This window comes from Sander lucioperca, chromosome 10 (assembly GCF_008315115.2).
Source record: "Sander lucioperca isolate FBNREF2018 chromosome 10, SLUC_FBN_1.2, whole genome shotgun sequence".
Classification (NCBI taxonomy): domain Eukaryota; kingdom Metazoa; phylum Chordata; class Actinopteri; order Perciformes; family Percidae; genus Sander; species Sander lucioperca.
This window is the reverse complement of record NC_050182.1, coordinates 18,005,290-18,026,873: the sequence shown is the minus strand read 5'-3', so window position 1 is coordinate 18,026,873 and position 21,584 is coordinate 18,005,290. Positions and strand designations below refer to the sequence as shown.

Sequence of the window (21,584 nt, the reverse complement as noted above, 5' to 3'; positions counted from 1 at the left end):
CACACACACACACACACACAGAAACACACACACAGAGGAGGCCCAGTTAGGAGGAGGACATAGTTAAGTTTCATAGCACCTACAATTATTACGCTCGGGTCCAGTAGACCCGAACACCTCATATGTAATAGTTATGTGTAGGGGGTTGTACCGTGTGCAGTCATTGAAAATAAGTTATTTTTTATGTTCTTCACAAAAAATGAGCCAAGGCCAATGCATTTGAGTTAGAAGAAATAATAAATAGCATAATATTTCTTTATTATTAAAATTTAGAGTGTGCTCACATCAACAGATTCTCACTCCCATCTCATAAAATACGGACGTTTGGTCAGGTGCCTTTGTCGTTCTTATTGACGCTAAAAGTCTCCTTTAGCGTCCGCTGCACGTTGTACGAGGCGCATTTCACGGGGAGAGGCAGGGGAGAGCAGCGGAGGAAAAGCACATTTCCTCCAATGCACGGTGTGGGAGGATCCCCTGCCTCTCCCCGTTGCTGGCAGCCCCTCACCGGGCGCCGCAACCGGCTCTGGCTCGGCTTGGAAAGAACGGGATTGTTGGGTTCAAGAAAACAAAAAACTGGGTTGGGTTCGGAAAACGGGGATACTGTCGGAGTTCACTAAAACGCCGTTGCGACGGCAAATTTCACCCTGCTTCATGCAACTTTTTCTTGAATAACAGGTTTTATAAATGAGGCCCCTGGAATGCTCGCAGTCTATTGCCTTGTGTAATGTCAGATAACACATGTATACCTCTTTCTTTTTTTTAGATCAACTTTTTATTGTTTTTATACTTTTGAACATACAGAACAGACAAATACAATTGAACAAGAACAAAAACCCTCTCCCACCCCCCACCCTCTGCGGTCTCGAGGAAAACAAAACAAAAAAAAACAAACAGAAATGCTATTGGGAGTTCTTCTATGGATATTTGCATCAGTTTAGCATAGATCTTGGACGCTAATCCTCTCACAGGAAAATCAACAAACCATTTAATGACTGGGTGTGCTCAAGCAGTCCCTCCAGGATTTCGCGATGTCGCAATCGCGCCAATTCACGCGAATTCAACCAATCACCGCGAATTTGGTGCGACTCGCAATTTTGACCAATCACCGCAACTTTTCTGCAAATTTGACCAATAACTTGAAGTTTCCCGCAACTTAAACCAATCATAGCAGACCCACGTGCACTCTGAGAACCAATGACCAAGCGGGAGTGAGAACCGGTTGATAATTTCCTTGTTTGTGATATGAAGACGAGACGTGTGTAACTTGAACATCTCACATTTCCAACAAAACGTACAGCATTTCAGACCGTCCTGCCAACCTGTATACATTTTAACATCAATGTAGACTGTAACGATTTAAAAGTCGCTGAAGTTTCTGCCGTTTCAATCCTGGCTGTCGGCTCTCTGCAGCGGGCAGGGCTGCTGCAAGAAAAAAAGGAGATGAGACGACACGATGACCTAAATTGAGGACAGCTGCGCTCGTTATTGTAAGTGCAATGATAAGTTAAAGTCCATTAAGTACTTTATCAAACCGTATGAATGTGTGTCCCAGGCCAGGCCATATAGGAAATTAACAATGTAAAGCTCAACAAGCCACTGACACATAAGTTCAAATTTGATTCATTCAATAAATTATTATTTTTTGTCTTAAATCCACCAGCCATTTTCATATTATACCAACATTTGCAGCATCCTGAGCCTTTTGGTAAGGTTACTAGGAAAACTTAGCCCAGAGTAATTTTATTCTCCCCAAAACAAGTTTCCTTTTTAATTTTTAAAAGAACTATAACAAAAATAAATTTTTTTGCAACTTTCACTGTCTCCCGCAACTTCATTGCAACAAACATACAAAAGACATTGCAACTTTTTTTGCAATTTTTTACAAAAGCTCCCACGAAATCAGGCATTTTGGGCCGCAACAATCTCAAAAAAGGTTGCGAAATCCTGGAGGGACTGCTCAAGACTGTTTCCCTATAGGCGCTGACACACAGCCGATTATCGGCCGTCGGACAGTCTGGCGAGGTCGGTGACTCGAGACTGTTCGGTGTGTCCCGTGCCGTTGTCCGTCGGAGGAGCCGTCGGCCTTCATTTGGGCCGACCTGACATGTTCAGTCGGAGACAGGGCAGTCGGGGCTCACCCAGAAATAGCGAGTGGATGAGCCTCTCAAAATCTGACGAAAATCTTTTAAACGGACTGCTTCATGCAACTTTTTCTTGCGTAACAGGTTTTATAAATGAGGCCCCTGGAATGCTTGCAGTCTGTTACCTTGTGTAATGTCAGATAACACATGTATACCTCTTTCTTTTTTTTTAGATCAACCTTTTATTGTTTTTATACTTTTGAACATACAGAACAGACAAATACAATTGAACAAGAACAAAAACCCTCTCCCACCCCCCACCCTCTGCGGTCTTGCCATGTTGTTTAGACTGAACTTCTCGTTGCGTCACACCTAAACCCGCCTCAAAACCAAAGCTGATTGGTTGGTCGTTTGGCGAACGGCTCCAAATTTTCTCTGTCTCAAGATGCCAGACTGATCTGCGAGTGGAAAACTGGAGCTCGCGAGATCAGGAAGGTCTCACGAGGCTAGCAGAAGAGGGGTCCATCCACACTCTGAGGGCCCGTAGCTGCTTTCAGTGATACACTTTAAGGTTGGGGAGGGCCAAGCCTCCCGTGTTTGAGGTACGTTGCAGGGTAGGGTATTTTAGCCTAGTTTGTTTATTATTCCAAATATATTGCCGATTTAAGGTGTTGTTGGAACCAATGTGCTTAAGCTGATCTTGAGCAGAGAGCCTGTGACCCCAAGACAAATGGGGCACAGGAGGCCACCACATGGCTTTTCAGACAAAGGGACAGCCCTCAGTCAAACCCGAAGCCTAAAAAGTCACACCTCGACGTGAAAAAGGTTTCTAAAATGGAGAAAGTCCATTCAACATGAGGAGAAACATGGTCAGGCTGGTGGAAGGTCTAAGAACTGCAAGCTGCGGCTTCACACTGTCAGGAGTTTCCTGGCGTTCCATTGGCTGAAGCGACCTGAACGCACCATGCTCACCGCTAGGTGAACAAGGAGGATATAAGCGAATGCAGCCCGACAAACCCTGTTCTTCCCCTCGGTGATTCGTTACTGAACAGGAGACACGTCGGTAGCTGCCGAAAAGTCAACAGCATCATCTCGCAGGCCGAGGTGAGCTATGTAGTATCTGGGTGATACTACAAAAAGGGGGTCCCGGTGAAGAAGATCGTTTCTCTCACCAAATCTTTTTTGTGAGAGAAAAGTTTTTCCAAGTCGACTCTGACAGAGCTCAGAATCCAACTGCTGGAGGGAGCTTTTCTGGGGGCCCATGTTTTAACTCGCTTTCTGTTCATCGCGGAGGATCTGCCGAACAAACTAAGTGAACTACACATCCAAAGTAAGAGGCTTTATAGTGTTCTGGGCAGATTAGAACAGGGTGTATTATGAATGAGTAATTTGCTATTGTTGCCATTTGTGTTGCCATTAACGTGATCTGATTAATATGGTGCTATTGCTGCACGCTTTGATTGTTAATCTGTTTGGCTGTGAATGTATCTCTGATCCCGATATTGTTGAAGTTGTGTTGAAACTGTGTGAACTGTAGCTTTTACTCCCCGCCGTGGGCAGTTTAATTACTGGACAAGTGGAGCCATAATCCTACCCTCCGTCAGTCAACTACAGCGGTGTATAGCTAAAACACTGCATATCATCCCCGTGGAACAGATGAGGGTGTGATTATCGTTACCACGGAGTCAGCTGTGCACTCGCAGAAAGGAGCGGAGAAAATAACCCTCTCTCTCGTTAAACAAAACCTCAGATTCTGCTGTAACGTCGTTAAGTTAGAATCTCGAGTAAATGGAGAGAGCGATTATTTCCAACCCACAGAGATCAAGATCTTCAAGTGCTTTCTTTCTTTCAAGTATGTTTTCCCTCCGTTTCTCTTTCTCCATACACATACACACACACACACACACACGCCCACGCATACACGTGCATGAATAGCTAAACAGCTAGCCCATAGCGAAGTAGCTAGTGTGTCCCTCTTTGTCAGCAACACATTAGTTTGAGAACTGGAGCCTGCAACGCAGCCCACTACCGCCCTCTTGAGGATAAATAGCTTTTGTGCAGCTAACACATAGCCTAGCATCAATGAGCTAACGGCTAATCTGGGCGTGACCGAGCAACCCCTGGGTTGTGCGGGGGTGGGGGACCCCCGCACTCTCTCTCTCTCACTCACACCCACACAGAGACATGTCTTGTTTGCTTTTGTTGTAGTTTAAAAAAGGGTATATTGGTTTTAATTGATCAAAGAATTATTGATTGGCCATTGATGATTTTGAAGTTAATAAATTCTACTATACTTTAAATAGCAGTTGTCTGTGATTATTTGTGTACTTATTGTAATAACAAGCTGGTTAAACAGATCGTTGCTTGGACTCACCCTTCCTTTTGTTCCTTTAGAATATACCAGATAAATTAACCAAGTTAATTAAGATCGGTATTTTAAAGGGAACACCACCTGAATGAAACTGTTTCACAGTTTGATTATTGGTCCCTGATTTCCAGGGTGGTTCCCCGTTTTGATTGTTTGTCATTTTGGTGGAGTTATGAATACACATATTCATAACTTTATTAATATTGATAAAACATCGTTGATAATTTGCCAATAATTTAATCTGTACCCTACCGATACCCAACAGTATCAAGTTTCTTCCAGAAATTTATCGGTGGGGGTAAGGGGATATCCATCCATCTTCTTCCGCTTATCCGGTAACGGGTCGCGGGGGTAGCAGCTCCAGCAGGGGACCCCAAACTTCCCTTTCCCGAGCCACATTAACCAGCTCTGACTGGGGGATCCCGAGGCGTTCCCAGGCCAGGTTGGAGATATAATCCCTCCACCTAGTCCTGGGTCTTCCCCGAGGCCTCCTCCCAGCTGGACGTGCCTGGAACACCTCCCTAGGGAGGCGCCCAGGGGGCATCCTTACCAGATGCCCGAACCACCTCAACTGGCTCCTTTCGACGCGAAGGAGCAGCGGCTCTACTCTGAGCTCCTCACGGATGACTGAGCTTCTCACCCTATCTCTAAGGGAGACGCCAGCCACCCTCCTGAGGAAACCCATTTCGGCCGCTTGTACCCTGGATCTCGTTCTTTCGGTCATGACCCAGCCTTCATGACCATAGGTGAGGGTAGGAACGAAAACTGACCGGTAGATTGAGAGCTTTGCCTTCTGGCTCAGCTCTCTTTTCGTCACAACGGTGCGATAGATTGAGTGTAATACCGCACCCGCTGCGCCGATTCTCCGACCAATCTCCCGCTCCATTGTCCCCTCACTCGCGAACAATACCCCAAGGTACTTGAACTCCTTCACTTGGGGTAAAGACTCATTCCCTACCTGGAGAAGGCACTCCATCGGTTTCCTGCTGAGAACCATGGCCTCAGATTTAGAGGTGCTGATCCTCATCCCAGCCGCTTCACACTCGGCTGCGAACCGATCCAGTGAGTGCTGAAGGTCACAGGCCGACGATGCCATCAGGACCACATCATCTGCAAAAAGCAGCGATGAGATCCCCAGCTCACCAAACTGCAACCCCTCTCCACCCCGACTACGCCTCGATATCCTGTCCATAAATACTACAAACAGGATTGGTGACAAAGCGCAGCCCTGGCGGAGGCCAACTCTCACCTGAAACGAGTCCGACTTACTGCCGAGAACCCGGACACAGCTCTCGCTTTGGTCGTACAGAGATTGGATGGCCCTGAGAAGGGACCCCCTCACCCCATACTCCCGCAGCACCTCCCACAGTATCTCCCGGGGGACCCGGTCATACGCCTTCTCCAGATCCACAAAGCACATGTAGACCGGTTGGGCATACTCCCAGGCTCCCTCCAGGATCCTTGCGAGAGTAAAGATCTGGTCCGTTGTTCCACGACCAGGACGGAATCCGCATTGTTCCTCTTCAACCTGAGGTTCGACTATTGACCGAACCCTCCTTTCCAGCACCTTGGAGTAGACTTTACCGGGGAGGCTGAGAAGTGTGATACCCCTGTAATTGGCACACACCCTCTGGTCCCCCTTTTTGAAAAGGGGAACCACCACCCCGGTCTGCCACTCCTTAGGCACCGTCCCCGACTTCCACGCAATGTTGAAGAGGCGTGTCAACCAAGACAACCCCTCCACACCCAGAGCTTTAAGCATTTCTGGACGGATCTCATCAATCCCTGGGGCTTTGCCACTGTGGAGTTGTTTAACTACCTCAGCAACTTCCACCAGGGAAATTGACGACAATCCCCCATCATCCTCCAGCTCTGCCTCTACCATAGAGGGCGTATTAGTCGGATTTAGGAGTTCCTCAAAGTGCTCCTTCCACCGCCCTATTACCTCCTCAGTTGAGGTCAACAGCGTCCCATCCTTACTGTACACAGCTTGGATGGTTCCCCGCTTCCCCCTCCTGAGGTGGCGAACGGTTTTCCAGAAGCACCTTGGTGCCGACCGAAAGTCCTTCTCCATGTCTTCTCCGAACTTCTCCCACACCCGCTGCTTTGCCTCTTTCACGGCAGAGGCTGCAGCCCTTCGGGCCCTTCGGTACCTTGCAACTGCCTCCGGAGTCCTCTGGGATAACATATCCCGGAAAGACTCCTTCAGTCGGACGGCTTCCCTGACCACCGGTGTCCACCACGGTGTTCGTGGGTTACCGCCCCTTGAGGCACCTAAGACCCTAAGACCACAGCTCCCCGCCGCAGCTTCAGCAATGGAAACTTTGAACATTGTCCACTCAGGTTCAATGCCCCCAGCCTCCACAGGGATGCACGAAAAGCTCCGCCGGAGGTGTGAGTTGAAAGTCTGTCGGACAGGGGCCTCCTCCAGACGTTCCTAATTTACCCGCACTACCCGTTTGGGCTTACCAGGTCTGTCCAGAGTCTTCCCACACCCTCTGACCCAACTCACCACCAGATGGTGATCAGTTGACAGTTCTGCCCCTCTCTTCACCCGAGTGTCCAAAACATACGGCCTCAGATCAGATGAAACGATTATAAAATCGATCATTGACCTTTGGCCTAGGGTGCTCTGGTACCAAGTACACTTATGAGCATCCCTATGTTCGAACATGGTGTTCGTTATAGACAATCCATGACTAGCACAGAAGTCCAACAACAAACAACCACTCTGGTTTAGATCAGGGAGGCCGTTCCTCCCAATCACGCCTCTCCATGTGTCTCCATCATTTCCCACGTGCGCGTTGAAGTCCCCCAGCAGAACTATGGAGTCCCCCACTGGAGCCCCATACAGGACTCCATTCAAGGTCTCCAAGAAGGCCGAATACTCCGAGCTCTTGTTTGGTGCATACGCACAAACAACAGTCAGAGTTTTCCCCCCCCACAACCCGCAGGCGTAGGGAGGCGACCCTCTCGTCCACCGGGGTAAACTCCAACGTAGCGGCGCTCAGCCGGGGGCTTGTGAGTATCCCCACACCCGCCCGGCGCCTCACACCCTGGGCAACTCCGGAGAAGAAAAGAGTCCAACCCCTATCCAGGAGTATGGTTCCAGAACCGAGACTGTGCGTAGAGGTAAGCCCCACCAGATCCAACTGGTAGCGCTCCACCTCCCGCAGAAGTTCCGGCTCCTTCCCCCACAGAGAGGTGACGTTCCAAGTCCCCAGAGCCAGCGTCTGCTGCCCGGGTCTGGTCCGTCGAGGCCCCTGACCTTCACTGCCACCCATGTGGCAGCGCACCCGACCCCAGCGGTTCCTCCCACAGGTGGTGGGCCCATGGGTTGGAGAGAGAGGTGCCACGTAGCTTTTTCGGGCTGTGCCCGGCCGGGCTCCGTGGCAAACCCGGCCACCAGGCGCTCGCTGACGGGCCCTCCATCTGGGCCTGGCTCCAGACGGGGGCCCCGGGCTTCCTCCGGGCAGGGTCACTCCATCTCTACCTCGTTTTTTCATAGGGTTTTTGAACCATTCTTTGTCTGGCCCCTCCCCTGAGACCACTTTGCCTTGGGAGACCCTACCAGGAGCACAAAGCTCCAGACAACACAGCCCTCAGGTTCATAGGGACACACAAACCTCTCCACCACGATAAGGTGATGGTTCCAGGAGAGGGGTAAGGGGATATGTATACCACAAATAGGCTTACCACCCAGTCTGATAGAGTAGTTATTAAACAAAGGAACATGCAAATGATATTTATGAGAGACTCTAATCTATGGATTGCCAAACCAGTATTAGGTGAGCGATGATGAAACCAAACTTAACCAAACTGATTTTTCGTGGAATATTGGAGTGAACAACATCTTTTAAACGGTGTGGTTTAACTCTAGCTTCTTCTATAGCATGCCAGGAATTTGTCACCTCGGAGCTGAGCCATGTGCTCAAAGCTCGCATAGTGAAAGACCAAAAGTAAAATTTCAAGTTAGGTACATTTTGACCTCCTGTGTTTTTAGATCGTTGGAGAATAGCCAATCTAATTCTTGGGGGCTTATTGTTCCAGATAAATTTGTTAATGGCAGAGTGAAGGCTATTCCAGTTGCCAGCTGGAGGCGAAAGAAGTATCATGGAACTGCAGAAATTAATCCTAGGCATTATATTCATCTTAATAATATTATCTTTATTACTTAATCAGTAATAATTTTAGCAATAGAGGAGGAAATATTCAAGCCAAGGTATCGGAATTGTTCGACTATGTTCCCACATTCCCACCCATTTCTATTAAGTACCCTGTTTCCCACTCCCCATCCTCCACAATGACACACACAAAACCCCACACATGCATGTGTACGTAAACAGAAGTTCACTGCTTTGGAGGGGTCATCAAATAGGTTGTGTTCGTGGCAAATATTTGTGGCTGGATATATTAAGAACGCTTGGAAGCCAGCTTGGCGAGCTTTTTCCATGACCGGGTAGCAGACTTTGCATCTTCCCCTGGGAACGCGCTGAAGTCTGCAGTGCAGCGGATCTCCTTGCCAGCCACCTCCACCAGTGAGTCCCTCCTTGCTTTCATGATACGAGCATAATCTGTGTAGCGTAAACACAGCATAATGGGAACTCTGGGTTTGGATCCACCACTCCGAGGGGGACCGATGCGGTGAGCACGCATGATCTCAGGTGTAGACTCTGCCAAGGAAGGGAACCACCAGAGGGAGAGGTATTGTGCGGCGTTCGTCATCCTGTAGAGTGATACACAATGGAAACTTCACAGACAGCTTTACAATAGAGACAGGAATCCGACAGGGCTGCTTACTGTCCCCTTTTCTTTTCGGCAGTTGACTGGATTATGAAGGCAACCACATCTGAACAAAACCTGGGCATTCAATGGAGGATGGTGGTCCCACCTAGAAGATCTGGACTTCGCCGATGATATAGTCCTCCTGTCACACACTTGCCAGAATTGCATAATCAAGCAGCCGTCCAATTTTGTTTTAAGTATTTAAAGCCAAAAGGCCAGGTTTGGTACATTGTGATTGTTACAGCCCTCGCTGTATTTTGTATTGTACCTTCCATATATAGTTGTGTGTGCCTAAATAATGTGAGATTGAGAGCTCTCTTGTCCTTTAGATCTTTGTTCCAACAGATGCACCTGCTGCTGATGGAGATGGGCCCAACTGATCCCCATGGTGAGACTGCTGAGGATGCACCCACTACAAAAAAGAAAAATACCTTGGGGAGTTTCTTCAAGACAGCTGAGGGAGTCACACAAAGACTCAGTCCTCTCCAAGAACAACAAGCTATATCTTGTGAGCTACAGTCGTACAGTACCTACAATCAGGTAACCGTCTAGTGAGGAGGACCTGCTTGACTGGTGGAGGGAACATCAGAGACTCTTCCCACATCTCTCAAAACTGGCAAAGAAGTACTTATGCATCCCGGCTAAAGTTCTCCCTCTTAGAGGGTGTTCAGCACACTGCATGAAAAGTGGGATTTTCGTCCCCGTAAACACCCGTAAACTCCTGTAAATCTCCCAAATTTTTGGCAGTTAACGACAATTTACAGGCTGTGAACGTCGCGTTAGTCTGTGCCACATATTGTCGGAAACGAACCATGACGTATGTGGAGAGCTCCTGCGGAGGTGCTAATGGCTCTAATAAGCATATGAATAGCAGCGAAACCTCTCCTGGCCAGAGAGTGTCTGGCCTGGCTTGAATTTCCTCCTACTTTTAAACAAGAAAAATCACTCCTGGCAGATCACTGCCAACCAATCATATGTGTATATATATATATATATATATATATATATATATGCCCAGGAACGTGATGTTTATTCAAAAAAAGAGCTTTATTAGCACACAACAAACACAGCCTACACAACAAATGGTAAACTGGTAAAAAATGTAACAGCATTCTGTGTGGCAGTATTCTGTCTTAATTCGGTCCGTTTTGCAGACGTCTTTGGTGCATTGCCCTGTACTTCTGCTGGCTGCAAAAAGGACGCACAATCCATCCAGCACACTCTGTCTCGCTTCTAGCAGCTGTAAAAACATCATTACTGCACGATGCACTGCGTATGGACACAACACATCTATTAATTAAAAATAGTCACGTTGACCAAAACGGATCTAATCTTACCCTCTTTCTTCTCGCTGGACTCTGAGCTGAACTCTTCACAGCTTCCGCCTGCGATGCAAGATATGGTTGTTTCTACCTGAAGCTCCTGCTTACTGTCTCGTAATTACAGGCAGCTGGAAAACAATTAAATGAGAGTGGTATGAATAAAAAAAACATTTATAAGTCACAGTAAAATTAAACAAGGAATGAGAAAACACACCATGCCGTCATTGTCAACATCATGTAAATCTGGACTTGCTCCGAGCAAATATAGGTCACGGCCTCGTTATGAGGCGAGGTTAATCTGTGAAAACAAAATGTACGGTTAAGATCGGTATACATCTATTAACGTATCTTTTTCCTTATACAGCAGAATGAAAGCATATTCTTTAAATCTTACCCTTGCTCCGGTTCGTAGCACCTACAATTTGTCTCCGAGTTGTGAAGACGGCATACTGCTTCCTGTAAATTACAAGACCAAAAAAATACACTTTTATAAAGCAACTCACCCGCTTAGCTCTGCCTAAATGAATCGCGCTGAAAGCAGCCAGGCACACAGCTGTGCTGCTCGCGTTTAAACTTGCGTGTATGGTGGGGTTTAAAACATTACTGCCAAAGTCTAAGTACCCTGTTTAACATCAAAAGACAGTCATTGTACTTCTCAAGAGTTACTAAACAGTACAGACTAGCTCACCGTTTAATTAATAATCATATACTTACATTGTCTTTTCCTTTTATGTGGGCGCATCTTACTCCTGTGTGTGCGTGGTTTGTTGTGCTCCCGTAAGCAAGTGAAGGCGGGGGGAGGGGGGAGAAGAGGATTGCAGATTAACCAGCAGGGTGCACACAGCGCACAGACTGGTGTGGAGGTGAATTACAGTGAAAAATAAATAGGGGGTCAATAATAAAACGACGCGTCGACTACAAAAATTGCTGTCGACTTGGACGACTACGGACCAGTTTATTCTTTTTGGTGTTTGGCGGTTTAATGGAATACTGGGAAAGTTTAATAACAACAATAGGACAATTGAAGTCCAGATTATGAGGCCATTTCAAGCAGAGCCAACAGCTTCACATGCCATGGACATGTGAATATGGTGCTGAATTTGACAGTATTTTAAGAAGACAAATGTTTGGGACTTTGTCATGCAATGACACAGCTGATATGCTTTATGTGAAGCACAGTGTTGTGGTGTCAGCAGAAAGACTTCTCTTAGAAAACGGTACAGTGGTATCCCTGTCTCCATTCCACCAGACAATCTTGGATGAGCCTGACCAATTGTTGAAATAAATAGTTTTGTGTATCTTTTTTACATAACATTGGCCATTGCTAATGACATACACAGTAATTAATCTAGCATACCTTCATTAAATAAATCATTTCAAGCTAAAATGTAAGAGTATATAATTAGGCTATACTGAGCCTGATCTATTTATACCAGAGATTTTCTTAAAATGAAGTTAATACCTTTTAGAAAAATGTCACCTGAGGTAAAACTCCCCCTGCTTCTACCCTGATTCATTTGTATAGCTCACAGCATTTCCATTTCCATGTTAAAGCCTCCCCTAGAATTAGGGGGAGGGGGGGGGTCATGGGGGTACAACTGCCAAGCAAGGCAGAATGAAAATATTATATTTCATTCTGGTGCACTGAACGTTATCGTTTTCTCAGAGTTTAGGCTACTGTGTAATAGTAGCCTAGGCTATTCAGCAACTCAAACATACGCTAGCCTGTTTCAACAATTAAACATATTCTATTCAATGCGTTCATAGTCTCTTTCACGGCCATCATTTGTAGTAGCCTACTCACAAACTGTTTGCTCAAGCATAGCCTGGTCATCATTGAAACAACCAAGTTAGCTGCTTATGTGTTCTCCTTTGTTGTGCTTAACGTTGTTTTATCGGTCGTTAACTGGATAGTAGTCAACAAGTCAAACATAACCTAATCTCAGTGTTACATTTACTATTCGGCCATATGTCCTGCGATTAATGTTATTGTTTTAGCAGTCGTTACGAAGTTCAATACATTCATTGCTGGATAGTAGCAACTAAACGATAGCGTGATCTCAATGCTAAAACTAGCAATTATGCCTACAATCTGTTCTATGAAAAAGTTTGCAATTAAAAAACTTTAGTACATGTTGAATGCTGTATCTCCTGAAACCACTAATAACGACTGCAATAATGTCATATTACAACCTGTTTTCAATAGCAAAGTGAGCTGTTACTGTTATTGTTCATGACCACTCTCTTACCTCTCTGTGGCTGTGCATTGATGTGCATAAATTAATCTAATTGAAATGAACTATTAGTTATAAACAGCAGCCAAATTAATCATATTCATACCACATTTCTGGGCATATCCTGGGCATCTGATCTTTTGCAGACCACCTGATTGTGACCTACTGTTACACCACCTTTGCTGATGCTAACAGGCCAAAAGATAGTCGTACCAACAGAGAGAGGATACGCAAGGCAATGCGTCATGCACATAATGCTCAGTCACTCGAAGCCCGAGATGCTCGCCTGGCAAGTGACGCTGCACGTCAGACAAGGTGCCGTGATGCTGAGCAAGATAACGGACGCCGTGCTCGGCTGACAAGTGACGCTGCACGTCAGACAAGGTGCCGTGATGCTGAGCAAGATAACGGACGCTGTGCTCGGCTGACAAGTGACGCTGCACGTCAGATAAGGTGCCGTGATGCTGAGGAAGACGGCTGGCAAGCAACACTGCTCACCATGCAACGACACAACCTTCTGAGAGAGGAGGAGACCCCTCAGCAGCAAGAGGAATGACGAGCAAGGGATGCCACATGCCATCAGAAGATGCGTCTCGTCCGTCTGGAAAAGGCACGAAAAGACAATCGCAACCTTGCTCGGTGTGACGATACAGACTTCTTCTAAGAAGAACTTGGTGATTATAGGCACATGCTGAGCAAGACCTCACTGTTTGAATTCCCTACATGCTCACATTCATCGTAGCACTGTGAATCTTCCATCACTGAATAAGTGAGTGGCTGTCATTGCTCCAGGAGCAACAACTACACAGCAGTTTGGGAAACTGACCGTCACGTCAGACAATTGACGCCATGCATCCAGCATATGACCCATTGTCATGTGCTTCTTCTGCCTCAGGGTTCCCAGGATACCACACTGAGCTGGCAGGTATCACTCCAACATGCTTCTACTGTTACCATCTTCAGGTGCGTGACATTGCTCAACACTTCAATTTACTGCTTTGTGGTGGGAGACTGACACAGCAATATGCATGTGACATGATGGCAAAAATTGAGTTACACCACCTCAACTGGATCTGCCACAACCAGAAGTCTATCAAGGCTGAAAAGTATAAAATCATTGTTGATGCTCTGAATAGTGACACTGAGATCATTCCTGAATGCCTATTCACTTTATGAATGAATAGATTCATATAGATACTTTTCTGGTGGACGTGCTGGGAAAAGATGTGCTTTCTTCTCCTCCAGAGCTTGACAGAGCTCACCGAGCACCCAAACCAGCTGAGGGGCAAAAACCTAGAGCCGTGATTATCTGTTTCCATAAGTTCCAGACTAAGGACTTGGTCATATGGGCTGCCCGCAAGAAGCGAGAACTAAAATATAGAGACAAGCCAATCTACATATACGAAGATTACTTTCCTGAAGTGATGGAGCAACGTGTAGAGTACAAGGAGGTCATGCACCAGTTGTACACTCGCAAACTTAAGCCTTCACTACTCTATCCAGCGCAGTAGCGGTTTTTGGCACGGGCGAAGTGGGCAGCCGCCCAGGGCGGCATTTTTTCATGACACATGGGGGGCAGCACGAGCACTTAAAAAAAATAATCCTTGAAGCAGTTTTCTACTGTATTATCTATCATTTCACCGTGTGGGGAATTGGCAAATTGGCACCCCTGCTTGCTGAGAAGGTACCGTGCACAGAGAAGCTGTGTGAGAAGGGGAAAGGGGAGGGGGAAGTGGAGGACAGTTCACCTCTGGGTCGAACGGGTTGCTGGGCATAGGCACCGATACCGTTGGTGCTCTGCTAATACTGAGCACCCACGAAGCTGATCGCGGTTATGTGTCAGTTAAACTTTTCATCTCCAATCCTATCCTGAGTTGAAAGATAGCCTACTTTACAGCTTTATTATCGAGTTGATAGTGTGTTCGTGTCAGCCGTCTGAAATGCAAAATTCTTTTGACTACTTTTTTTTTTAAAGGGCGTGCGCCCGTGAGCACCCACAGAGGAAAACATAAATCGGCGCCTATGTTGCTTGGTCTCCCAAATGGAACCATCCGGACAAGGGGGGGAACGGGGGATGATAAGGATCTATCGGAGATCTACCCTAACTTTTGGACTGGTCTCAGGATTGTACTTACTCTGCCAGTCACTGTGACTCAAGCAGAGAGGAGCTTTTCAAAACTAAAGTTGATCAAGTCATACCTGAGGTCAACCGTGTCCCAGGAACGGCTCACTGGCCTTTCCGTCAGTATCAATCATTCAATAGGGGAGCAGATTTCATACAATAACATCATTGATGATTTTGCATCAAGGAAGGCCAGAAAGGTCTGGTTTTAGTTTTAGTTTGTGTTTTCTGTTCTTAGTGCAATAGTGTAATAATTAGATTCTCTTTAGTGTGTTTTCACATTTGTGTGATGAATGATTTGTGCTATTTAGAATATGTATTCTATAGTTTATTTGAAAAGTATTCTTAATATTTTATATTATTGTTGCTCTCTGCTTCTTGTTATTTTTTTTTTTATATCTGATTGTATATATTTTCGGGAAACATTTATATATATTTTATTATAACAACATAAGTGAAAGAGAAATGATATTTCTCAATTGCACAAATTTGAAAAACACACAAGAGAATCCAGTGATTTATCTATTGCAACACACAGGAAACACACTTTTTAAGTTGCACAAACTCTGAACACAATTCTGCACAAAATATGACAGTATAAGTTATCAGAACTTAAAATAAATATACACTATAATATAGTAATTCTGCAAAATTCTGCAATTGGGGGGGCCCGAAGAGGGTCTCGCCCTGGGTGTAATTCAATGTAGAACCGCCACTGATCCAGCACAGCTGTTCATCGTGGCAGATGACGGAAATAGACGGCGTTTCTCATTGGTGCAAGAAGCCCAGCCGTTTTTGACATATACATACATATCAGAAGCACAGCTCTCCGATCGAAGAGGATTGATCCAAGTCAACTACTTGCCCAGGTTATGATATCCAGCATTATCTAGGCTAATCTAACTTTTTGCTACCTGACATGGACAAAACTGGCTGTAGGTTCATGATAGCGATAACTGAACATGCAATTTTCCCGTTGCTCTGACTGAATAGCAACAGCTATTATAACAGCTATATCTATAAGGCATTTGTCTGGCGTTTGTCAATATAGTGTTAGTGAATGTTATTGCTTGCTTCTCATTTAACATTTATTTCCCATTTTTTGGGATCTATCTATCTATCTAGATAGATAGATATCTATCTAACCCATTTATCTTAAGTAGTAACATGCTCATGTGGGTCAGACGTGGATGCAATGTTGCTAACTGTTAGCCTAGGCTATGAATAGGGCTATTGGCAGGTTCAATGTGTGTAGGAGAGCCAGGGGTGCTGCTATCTTGATTCGTAATAATATTCCATTTGAGCCAGAAAACATTTGAGATTTGGCCTAGGTCCAGGTTTTATTTCATGGGTCAAGTTGCTATACTCAACTCCAGTAGCATCTGTACAAACAAACAATATTGTCTCACTCCCTTTTCAGCTCCACCGTGGCAAAAGACAAGGGTGTCCATTGAGCCACTGGCTATTTGGTTACGATCTGAGGACAGATTTGAGGGCATTTCTCGCCAGGGAGCAATACACAAACTGTCCCTGTATGCGGATGATTTACTTCTTTACGTATCAAATCCAACTACGTCTCTTCCGATAGTCTTAAACATTTTGAAACAATTTAGTCAACTATCCGGTTATAAACTACATTTTGGAAAGAGTGAATTATTTGCAATTAACAATTTACTGGGGCGATTGCCAGATAATATAGCCCCTTTCAAATGGATGGATGAGGGATTTAGATATTTGGGAATTTTCATTTCTAGGTCCCTATTAGATACTTTTAACAACAATTTTGTTCCTTTGCTCAAGAAGGTCGAGGAGGATTTTGGCAGATGGTCTACTTTACCATTGTCCTTGGCTGGCAGGGTGAACCTCATTAAAATTACTGTCCTGCCGAGATTCCTCTACCTTTTCCAACATATCCCTGTACTTATTTCAAAAAAGTATTTTGCCAAACTAGACAAATCAATATCAACCTTTCTATGAGCCAGTAAACCTGTGCGTATGTTGAAAAAGATACTGCAGCTTCCAAAGCTTGCCCTCCCCACTTTTTTACATTACTATTGGGCTGCTAACGCGGATTTTCGGCTTTTCAATACTACTCGCTACCATAATCGTGCTGTTATCACGTAATATGCTTCCCATTCAAGTACATTACTTTAAAACTCGTGCTCACCAACACGATAAAAACCAGAAAAACGTGTCCCTGTACACAAATCAATAGATTAAATAACGTCACCATTTCACAAACTGCCATGAGACTGGGCTGGATGTCCAGTGGGGCAATATTCTTGAGTTAGTCCATAACTCCTCCATTTGTGCCCGACATGGGCTGATTCAATGTAAATTCATACACAGGATTTATTACACCAATCATAGATTGTCTAAAATTTACCCCAGTGTTGTTGACGCTTGTAACAGATGCCACCAGTCCCCTGCCGACCTCATGCATATGTTTTGGTCATGCCCAAAGCTGACAGATTTTTGGGCTAAAATATTTGATACTCTTCAAATGGCCTATGATTTTGTGGCAGATCCACATCCCCTCTCTGCCCTTTTTGGTATTCCATCTAACAATACCCTATCAGCTAAGGCACGACATTCCATGGCCTTCTGCACCCTACTGGCCAGGCGATTGATTATTCTAAATTGGAAGCAAGCTTTGCCCCCATCCCATGATCGTTGGATCAAGGAAGTTTTATATAATCTAAAGTTGGAAAGGCTGAGGTTTTCCCTCAAGGGCTCTCTGAAGAGCTTTGATCAAATTTGGAACCCCTTACTGTCCATCATAGAGTCTTTAGACATCGTTCCTGAGGAGTCAGATATCTGAGTTTTTTCTGACTTTTATTGTCATAACTTAACACCCAAGTTTTGTGTCTATTTGTTTCATTTATTTATTTCATTTTTAATGGTAATTTAATTGTAAGTTATCTTATTTTTCTTTTATGGTGGTTTGTCTTGTCTTACCCCTTTTTTTCTAATTGTAATGTTTGTTAGCCAGAGACAGATGGGGTTGTGGGATGGGCCCTCAGAAATGGGGGGGAAGGGTGGGGGTGTGTGCTGTCTCCAGTGTCAAATATCTGTATAAATATTTGGAGAAGGGACCTGATCAGTGCATGGTGAGACTGGATGTGCCTGATGATGAGACCTGTGAGATACTACGACGTGATGAGGTGACACGTTATGAGTTAGGGCGTTACATAGTGATGTAACGCCCTACGCAGGGGATACTGCCAGGGATACTGGCGCATATACGACTTCCCCATTCACAAGAAACAGCCACCAGTAAAGATGCTTGCAATTTATCTAGAGGATGAACAGGTCATAATGTTCAATGAGAAAGGCGCTGCCCAGAACCTGTTAGACTCAGGGCCACCTGCCACCACACTGACCGCCTTTTTTGAAGCAATGTCTCTTCATCCACACATGCAACACATTGTGTACCCAGATGTGTTTCAACACTTCCCATACACACAGAAGAAATTTCAATTGCGGAAAAAAAGACTTAGTTCTCACGATGACGGCATAGCTGACACCGTTGGACGAATTCCAATGATTGCCTTCAACCCTCACACTGCTGAACTATTCTATCTCCACATCCTTTTGTACCGCGTGCCAGGGCCAACATGCTTCAAGACCTCCAACGAGTTAGAGATGTGGTCATGGATACCTATCTGGCAGCTTGCATTGCGCATGGCATTGTTGACAATGACCAAGAAGTAGATTCTGTTATGGAGGAGGCTCCAAATGTGACATTTGGCTCAGCACTGCATGAGGTATTCGCCAACATGCTAATGTTTGTTCTTAGAGGGGAACACTTTCAGTTCTGGGAAAGGCACAAGCATGTGCTGTGTGAAGATGTCATGCGCAGGGCCAATGTGAATGAGCCAGATGACTGCACATATCTTTACTGTACACCATACCACTTCATTAACTATATACTACTGTCTACACTGCACTATATGTCATATACTGTTTATACTGCACTACCTGTCTATACTGTTCACATTGCACTTTTCTGCATTTTTGCACTTCTGGTTAGATGCTAACTGCCTTTCATTGTCTCTCTCTCTCTCTTTATAATTGTATTCTGCACAATGACAACAAAGTTGAAACTAATGTAAATCTAATCTAATCTAAACTCCTGCTACCTGTACACAGATACCCAAATACGTGTCACCTAATATCACCATTATAAATTGTTATGCAACCATGTAGTTCAATTTTCCATATTTATTGTGTCATTATGTCAGTATCAGTATTTGCTTTCTACCATGCACAAATAAAAATGTCACTGAACTTTTGCTGTGTAATTGTAACAATGAGCACTCAAACACACCAAACCAACAATTACTAAAAACACACACAAAAACAGATTTTGCACTTTTTTTGCAATTATAGCTGCTCCACATCGATGGTTGGGGCCGAGCATTTTAAGTAGGAAAAGGAAAAAGCGGTGAATGGAGAAGAGGATAATAGCACAATGGCTGATTATGTACAAGATGTGACTTTGTAAGTGATGGGCCTAGAACTTCCAATATTTAGGTCCAAAGGCATGCACTAACCTCAGTAAGCTACTGTCCAGGTGATGACTCATCTAGCTATTGGGGCTATATTTTTTATTTAGTCAGCCTGTGTAGACTCAATAACTATTTTTTGAGTTAGTTTTGTTTCTTTATAACCCAAGCAAAACAAAAAAGATTTGAGAGCATATTTCTCTCTCTGCAATCAAAAACCAAGTTTCTCTGCTTCTTTGCATCACAAAAAGATTTGATTTTGAATCAAAACGTTTTGCTTTTGAATCAAAATGTTTTGCTTGTGAGTGAAAACGTTTTGCTTGCAATTCAAAAAGTTTAGTTTGCAAGTCAAAAACATAGACAGTAAACTAGACTTCGACGGAGACTAGTAAAGTCAATTAGAAGCACTTTTCCGGTGATGGCTGAGCATACTGCGTAGCTGCTGCGCAGCCTTAAACTGAGCTTGACGACGTAGATGCAACCTGTCTGAAATTTGTAAGTCTTCTGGTAGCTGTGCCAAGAGAAATTTCAATCATTCTGAATCTTGCAGAGAGCGTGAGTAGGAGCTGTCCATGAGTGTAGGAGCAGGAGCAACTTTTGGTAAGTATTCTGATTAATTTTTTTGTCATTTTGCATAGTATTTATTTATTTTAAAATATTACACCAGTACACCATATTACGTTAATGCATAATATTAAGAAGATATGTAAAATGATATTCATGAACTTGTGATATGAATTCATACCCAATAGGTATATGTAAGGAGATAACATAGGCACAGGCTAATTATTGCTAACTAGACACAGACTAGAAGACTTAGACTTAGACTTCTCTTTATTGATCCTTTTGGGATGACTCCCGCAAGGAAATTAGATTTCCAGTAGCAGATTTCAACAGCTTACAGAACACTCTTTAAATAAAGAGGTATAAAAAATACAGTATAGAAAAAAATACAGTATAAGAATAAGAATAACAATAAACTTTTAGCTAAATATATGAAGTAAACAAAAAGTAAACAAAAAAACAAAACAAACTACAGATAAAGATAAATATATAGGACTGTGTATGGTATTGTGTTATTATACAGTTAATAAATAAATTACATTGAGCATAAATTAGCAGTTAAGAGCAGTTAGTGTCCAGGTATGTATGTGAGTAGATTATTAATTTATTGCACAGTGAATGAGTGAGTGGCTACCACTCCTTCCCTTCCTTCCTGTTCTGTTCCGTCCTCTTTACCCTATTTCACCCTATTTCCTCCTCCCCCAGAGTGAGGAGTTATAAAGTATAATGGCATGAGGGACAAAGGAGTTCTTGAGTCTGTTGGTCCTACACTTGGGAAGGAGCAGCCTTCCACTGAACAGGCTCCTCTGGTTGCTGATGACGGTGTGCAGGGGGTGGCTGGCATTGTCATTAATGTCCAGCAGTTTGTCCAGTGTCCTCCTCTCTGCCACCGTCACCAGTGAGTCCAGCTTCATGTCGACCACAGAGTCGGCCCGCCTGATCAGTTTATCCAGTCTGGAGGTGTCCTTGGATATGCTGCCCCCCCCCCCAGCACACCACAGTGTAGAAGAGGATGCTGGTAACCACAGACTGGTAAAACATCAACAACAGTTGATGTTCCGCAATCTCCTCAGGAAGTGCAACCTGCTTTGTGTCTTTCCGTACAGGTGGCTGGTGTGTGTTTTCCAGTCCAGTTTATTATCCAGCCACAGCCCGAGGTATTTGTATGATTGCACAGCCTCCACCTCAGCTCCCTCTAGCAGGACTGGTCGTGGTCTTGGTCTTACTCCTACTTCATTATTTAACAACATATACTTTTCTTAAAATATCCTAGTTGTTATGTGGATAAATGTTACTTCATATGAATTCACTTGCCACATACCGAAGTTTTTTCGATGCTTTCATGGACTCTCTATGGGCTTCTCCCTTGACTGTATGGCTCCATGTCCCCCCAATTGCCTGTGAGCTTCTCCTGACTATACGGTAATTTTCTCTACTATACACAATCGTGAGCCTATTTTTACAAAAATAGCTGCTACGGGGCCATAATGTGAGATACAAGGTAATGGAGCCTTTTATACATTGTCATGTTTCTTTAGAAATAAACAATTGACAAATAGAGTCTTTAAACGCTTCAGATGTAAAGTTATTTGCTGTCAAA

General features: G+C 44.5%; 3 long non-coding RNA genes across 3 annotated transcripts; 1 reads left to right on the top strand and 2 right to left on the bottom strand.

Annotated features, from left to right (window-relative positions):
* Nucleotides 1-2,194: 2,194 nt before the first annotated feature.
* Nucleotides 2,195-8,802, bottom strand: LOC118496161. Its single transcript, XR_004898646.1, has 3 exons — nucleotides 8,788-8,802; nucleotides 5,057-5,062; nucleotides 2,195-2,251 (listed from the first exon to the last, which is right to left on the bottom strand). It is a non-coding gene; the product is annotated as an uncharacterized LOC118496161 (long non-coding RNA).
* LOC116043350 lies at nucleotides 3,982-20,743 on the top strand. The gene is made up of 3 exons (XR_004103448.1): nucleotides 3,982-4,060; nucleotides 15,113-15,117; nucleotides 20,732-20,743. It is a non-coding gene; the product is annotated as an uncharacterized LOC116043350 (long non-coding RNA).
* LOC116043349 lies at nucleotides 10,572-11,195 on the bottom strand. The gene is made up of 3 exons (XR_004103447.2): nucleotides 10,951-11,195; nucleotides 10,767-10,854; nucleotides 10,572-10,684 (listed from the first exon to the last, which is right to left on the bottom strand). It is a non-coding gene; the product is annotated as an uncharacterized LOC116043349 (long non-coding RNA).
* Nucleotides 20,744-21,584: the final 841 nt, after the last annotated feature.